General features: G+C 57.5%; 1 protein-coding gene across 1 annotated transcript in view; it reads right to left on the reverse strand.

Moving 5' to 3' along the window:
* The window catches only part of AKAP17A (A-kinase anchoring protein 17A), a 26,128-nt gene extending 20,493 nt beyond the window's left edge, over window positions 1-5,635 (reverse strand). The window contains exons 1-2 of the mRNA XM_049644240.1: window positions 5,327-5,635; window positions 1,514-1,579 (exon numbers count right to left, since the gene is read on the reverse strand). The gene's annotated coding sequence lies outside the window, so the exon portion shown is untranslated. The remainder of the gene's footprint in view (window positions 1-1,513; window positions 1,580-5,326) is intronic.
* Between the last annotated feature and the right edge of the window lie 603 nt (window positions 5,636-6,238).

The raw sequence follows: 6,238 nt of genomic DNA on the forward strand, positions 1-6,238 counted from the left end.
CTCTCTCTCTCTCTCTCTCTCTCTCTCTAGAAAAAAAAAAAAGAGAAAGAGCACTACCCTTCCCAAAGGAGCACCACTACCACTCTATCTTTGAACACATTTTTTAACAAATTATTTCCTCAAAATGTGTTCCCACGTCAAGGGGCAGGAGTGAGCTTATAGGGCTCATGACAGATTGGCAAATTGTTCTTGTGAAGGATTACGACAATTTATCACGACCGTAGCCGTATTAACGTGCCTGAGTCCCTTGGAGGCTTGCGGACACAGGATCGTTACCATTTTTATTTCTGCTACCTTTATTGGTAGGTAACGGCAACTTGAAGTGGCTTGAATTCGCATCTCATTTTTCTTAAATTAAATAAAAAGTAAAGGTTGGCCCCAGCTTACACTGACGTTCAACAGCCTATTCAATGTCTCCAAGCTGAAGGTTTCGTTCGCATCCCCAGCTAACAAGTGCAACAGATCTCTTCATTTCCATGCCCCCCCCGACTGCCCCCCACCTCAAAACTGACCCCCCACCCCACCCAGCGATTCCCATCATCCTAAACACAGCCACCCACCTCCCAGGAGCTCAGGCTCAAAACCAGGACCTGTCCCTCCCTCCCCCTCACGTTCAACCCTTCAGCAAGTCCTTCTGAGCCCACCTTTACCACGTTCCAAGGCCACCTCCATCACCGCTGCTGCTCCCCGGGTCCAAGCCAGCGCCATCTGGAACCTGGATGACTGCCACAGCCTCCCAACCAGTCTCTCCTTGTCGTCCTTGCCCCATAGAGTCTATGCTAAGTGCCGGTCAAAACGATTTTTTTTTTAAACCTCAAGTCGGATTGTGCCACTCTGTTTAAAACCCTCCAGTGACTTTTCATCATGCTCTGAACAAAATTCAAACTGCTTACCCTCAAAACCCGGCCCCTGCCCACCCGGCTCAACACACTGTGTGCCCCTTCTCCCCTACTGCCCTTGTTCTCTCTCCATCCAGCCTTCTTACCGTTCCTCACAGTTTCACGTTCACTCCCCAGGGCCTTTGCACTTGCGGTTCCCTCTGGCTGAAGTGCTCTCTCCCCTAACATTTTCTCACGGCTGGCTTCTTCTCATTTCTCACATTTGGCTCAAATGCCACCTCCTCAGAGAAGCCTTCCCAGAACACTATCTTAAATAGCACGGCCCCCCCCCGCCCCCTGTCATGTTGAAGCATAGCACCCCATCTTATTTTCAGCGTGACACTGAAATGCTCGATTATCATGTGCGTTGGTTGACATGGTTTTTATCTGCCCCGCCCCCACCCCTAGTCTGGAAGTTCCACGAGGGCAGGCACCGGCCTCTGTCTGGGTCACCAGTTTATCTTCAGAGCCTAGAATGGTGCCTGGCACATCGCGGGAACTTCAGAGTGCTAAACCTTAACCTAGGAAAACCTAAAGAGGAACAGTGAGATGCTGAAAAGCAGGCCCGTGTGCCCCTTCAGGCCCTCAGAGCTATCAGTGAGCGAATGTCGTCGAGATCAACCAAGTGTACCTACCAAGTGACGATTCCGTTTGAGACACTTTGGGGGCTACGGCAAGAAGTCGCCCTCGAAGGTCGGAGTCTAGAGAGAAAAAGGAATGAAGACGATTAGCTGGAAGCCGAGGAAGAAAACGGTGAGTGATGAAGCAGAGGATATTTCTGGGTCACCGAGAAGCAGAAAGGGTTCGAACAGCCTTTCGCTTGAAATGAGTGTTCGAATTCCTGGGGATCCGCATCCAGGGGGTTTTGAACGTCCCGGTAACTGCTCCCTTCAAGAGTGTTGGCACACGCGTAGGAACAGCCGGTTGTAGTTGTCACAGGGGCTGGCACAGGGAAGGGCACTGCTGCCACGTGGCAATCTGGGAGTCAGGGGGGCTAGACGTCCTGCGGCGCCCGGACAGACCGACCCAAGGGAGAACGCTCCACCCCAAATGGCAAGGCAGAAATGGCTCGCACCTATTCATCCAGAACACATGGAGTGCCTTCGGGGACTTCTCGATTAATGGTTTTTTTTTTTTTTTTTGAAGGATGAAGGAGAACGGCAAGGCCAGCCCAAATGCCTCTTTGGGTCCCTAGCACAGCGGGATTCAAAACCCCAGCCCAGGGGCGCCTGGGTGGCGCAGTCGGTTAAGCGTCCGACTTCAGCCAGGTCACGATCTCGCGGTCCGTGAGTTAGAGCCCCGCGTCAGGCTCTGGGCTGATGGCTCGGAGCCTGGAGCCTGTTTCCGATTCTGTGTCTCCCTCTCTCTCTGCCCCTCCCCCGTTCATGCTCTGTCTCTCTCTGTCCCAAAAATAAATAAAAAACGTTGAAAAAAAATTTTTTTAAAACCCCAGCCCAGAAGAGAGGTTACCACCTCTGGATAGGGCTCAGAGTCTGACCATCAGACCGTCCCCGGTGACACCCACGACATCCCCGTGTGGCACGTTTATTCGCCTTTCACAGAGTCAGCTCTGCTGCGTGTCCAGCAATTCTCTAACTACACAGTAGGACAAGAAGCTAATCCCGAATTAGAATCTTCCCGAGTGGGGGCTTGTCTCCCTCAAGCGGTGGTCTGGGTCAGTGGTCCGGTAGGTCCCAGGACTGGGGGGATGTGCAACACTCAGACCCCTGATAAAGCAGTTAGCATCTGCCTTCCGCAGGCGAGATGCAGACCAAGCCTTCTGGTGTTTCAAGAGAAACTGGAAATCCTGACTTTTATTGAAATCGTTCAGTTTTTATCTTTTTAAAAATTTTTAAATTTTACTTAAATCCAAGCTAGTTAACATATAGTGTCATAATGCTTTTGGGACTGGAATTTAGTGATTCATCACTTACTGTAACACCCAGTGCCCACCCCAACAGGTGCCCTCCTTGATGCCCATCCCCCATTTAGCCCATCCCCCCCCCACCTCCCCACCAGCAACCCTCAGCTTGTTCTCTGTATTTAAGAGTCTCTTATGGTTTGCTTCCCTCTGTTTTTATCTTATTTTTCCTTCCTTTCCCCTATGTTCATCTGTTTTGTTTCTTAAATTCCACATCTGAGTGAAATCCCATGATATTTCTCTTTCTCTGACTGACTGATTTCCCTTAGCATCATACCCTCCAGTGCCACCTTTCTTTTTCTTTTTAAGTAATCTCTACCCACAACGTGGGGCTCGAACTCACAACCCCGAGATCAAGAGTCACATGCCCCACCGACTGAGCCAGCCAGGTGCCCCAAGATCTTTTGGTTTTTTCACTGTTGACCCCTAATTCAATGGCTTTTTAAAATATCGTGCAGGCTGAAGCACACCCATCTAAGGCTGACCCAGGGACAGCCCTTGACTCATGGAAAGCCCATGACTCACGACAGGAGCTAAGATGGCCTCTGCAGGCCCCCTCCCCCCAGTGTTACTCCCCCTCAAATCAGTGCCATTCATTCTCTGATATGTATGCCAACTGGGATTCCCTGGGCACCGGGGCCAGCGGGCTTATTCCACTTGTCACTTACAGGAGTCGGGGTAAAAACCCCTTCATGCAATTTACTCCATGCCTCCAGTGACTCCGTGCTTTGAGAGACACCCCCCCCCCCCCCCCCACAAGCAGGGCACAGAAAAATGTGACTCCTGGAATGCCATATTCTTTAAAAAGCAACCAAAAGGGGGCGCCTGGGTGGCTCGGTCGCTTAAGCTTCCGACTTGGGCTCAGGTCATGATCTCACGGTTTGTGGGTTCGAGCCCCACATCGGGCTCTCTGCTGTCAGCACAGAGCCCGCTTCGGATCCTCTGCCCCCCTGTCTGCCCCTACCCGCCCCCCCAAAATAAATAAACATTAAAAAAAATAACGTGGGTGGGCACAGGGGCTTCACTTTAAAGTGGGTGGGTTTAGGGGCGCCTGGGTAGCTCAGTCGGTTAAGCCTCGGACTTAGGCTCAGGTCATGATCTCACGGTTTGTCGGTTCGAGCCCCAGCCCCCCACCTTCCCCCGACCCCCATCCTCCCCCACCCCACCCCCACCCCCCTTTGGGCTCTGTGCTGACAGCTCGGAGCCTGAAACGTCCTTCAGATTCTGTCCCGTCTCTCTCTGCCCCTCCCCCACTTGTTCTCTCTCTCTCTCTCTCTCTCTCTCTCTCTCTCTCTCAGAAATAAATAAATAAATAAATAAATAGCTTAAAAAAAAAGAAAGGCAACCGAAAAACCAGAACTTGGGGGATCCCAACTAGATTAGCCCAAGGCGGGGATCTCCTCAGCATGAACGCCCCAGCCGCGCCGCCCAAGTTCACGCCAGGTCAACGGCACGAACTTTGAAAGTTACCTCAGAGGCAGGCGGGCAAACGGCCCCAAATGGGCGCGACCCTCGACACCTTTACCCTCAAACGAGAAAAGACCCCGAGAAACCGAAAAGGCCCCCAAGGCAACCCGCCCCGGCGCTGGGAGCCGCGCCTCAGGGTCGGCCGCGATCAAAAGTGCTCCGGGAACGGCCGCCTTCCGAAAAATCGGCAAAAAGGGCAGGACGCCACACGCAAAGCCGAGGGTCCCCAGGGCCGAGGCTACCCTGTCTCCCCACCCCCTCCCGCCCCGCCCCGAGTTCGGGGACGGCAGTTTCTCCCACACCTTCGGCCTCCCCACCCCGCTTCTTCCCCTCGCCCCGCCCCCTGCCCCCCGCCCCCCCTTCCCTGTCCCCCTGCCCCCCCCGCCCCCCCCGCCCCCCGTTCCCAGCTCGGGACCCGGTGCTTCGGGCCCTGGGAGGGAGTCCGGCTCTCCCAGTCAGACAGGGGAAGGGATTATCCCACCCGCCGCCCCGGAACACCTCAAGCGACACTCTTGACAAGTCCCTGAAGCCAAAGGGACCCGGTCACCCGCGGGGCCCCGTTAACTGGACGGGGGCGGGGGCGGCAGCGGGGGCAAGGGTGGGGGCGGCCCCGGCCCCCGCCTCGAACAGAAGAGGGCACCTTCGGTTCCCAGAAGCGGGAAGCCGCCGCCGGCGTACCCCGGGGGAGCGCCTCGAGTGACCTCTGCCGGAGCAGCGGCCTGAGGGGGCCCCTGAGCGCCCCCTAGTGCGGCGCCGGGGCCCGGCGGAGGCGCGGCGCGGTCCAGGGAGAAGGGAGAGGACCAGGGGAAGAGCCCAGGCGCATCTCTGGAAAGCCCGACTCTGTGGGGGCAGGTGGGGCGGCCCGGGCCTCCCGCGCCTCCCCTCCCCAATCTCCACCGAGGGTCCTTCGTGGCCCGGTCGGCGCGGTACCAGAGCTTCCCCCCCACCCCACCCCGCCCCCCCCCTCGCCTAGGCCGGGGCGGCCGGCGGGCCCCCCCCCCCCCCGAGAGACGCAGCGGGACGTGGCTGCCTGTCAGCGAGAGCCGCGGAGGGCATTTACCCGGAGCCTGAGGGGCCGCTGCGCCTCCGCTCGGGTCTCCGCTGAGGTAACGGGACCGCCGCCGCCGCCTCTTCCCGGCCGCCGCAGTCGCAACCGCCAACGCTCTCGATCGCTCTCTGCGACTGTGGCCCGCGAAGCCAGCTGTTGAATGGCCGCGTCCAAGCCGGCGACGCACGCGCGCGCCCCGATGCCAACGCCCCGTGCGCCCCCTCGCCCCGCTGCGGCCCTGGCGAGCTCGCCGCAGCTGCTTCCCGACTCCGGGATCCCGGCTCCCGGCAGCGGGCTCGCCCACCCGCCCGTCCGTCCGCCGACTCCCTCCCTCGGCTTGGTGGGCTCTCGCCTAGCCAATTGCCGGCCCTCGCCGGCTCCGCCCCCTGGCTGCGATCCCTCAACTCGCCCTCAGGACCAATGGCAACGTTGGGCTAGTCCCGCCCCTTCGAATCCCCCGGGGCCAATCGCCTTCTCCTGAGGACCCGTTCAAGTTAACCCCGCCCCTCTCGTGCGGCGGAGCTGCAGCCAAAGTTGATCCCACTGCGCGGTTGCTCCTGACGATTGAGAGGCTTCGCCCGGGCTCCCCCCCCCCCACCCCCCCACCCCCCCCGCGCCAAGTTCAGTGATTTCAAGGCTGCAACTCACCTGGTCTGCCGACCCCCACGCGACCTATTCTGAATAAGTGAATACTTAAAAAGCTAATGAGAGAGGTACCGTTGTCCATTTCATCCCTGAGCAGGGCCGCTGCGAAATGTACACCGGCCTGGCCACAACTCACACATCACAGGGTCAGCAAGAACCTCGAAGGTCATCCGCTGACTCTATCCCCGCATTGCTGTGTGTCTTGCTTGTGTTTTGTTGTTGTTGTTGTTGTTGTTTGTCCCACGTACAGGGGCTCCGCCCTCCAGGCTGGACAACTTC

The sequence above is a fragment of the Panthera uncia genome, chromosome X (genome assembly GCF_023721935.1).
Source record: "Panthera uncia isolate 11264 chromosome X, Puncia_PCG_1.0, whole genome shotgun sequence".
NCBI classification, from domain to species: Eukaryota; Metazoa; Chordata; class Mammalia; order Carnivora; family Felidae; genus Panthera; species Panthera uncia.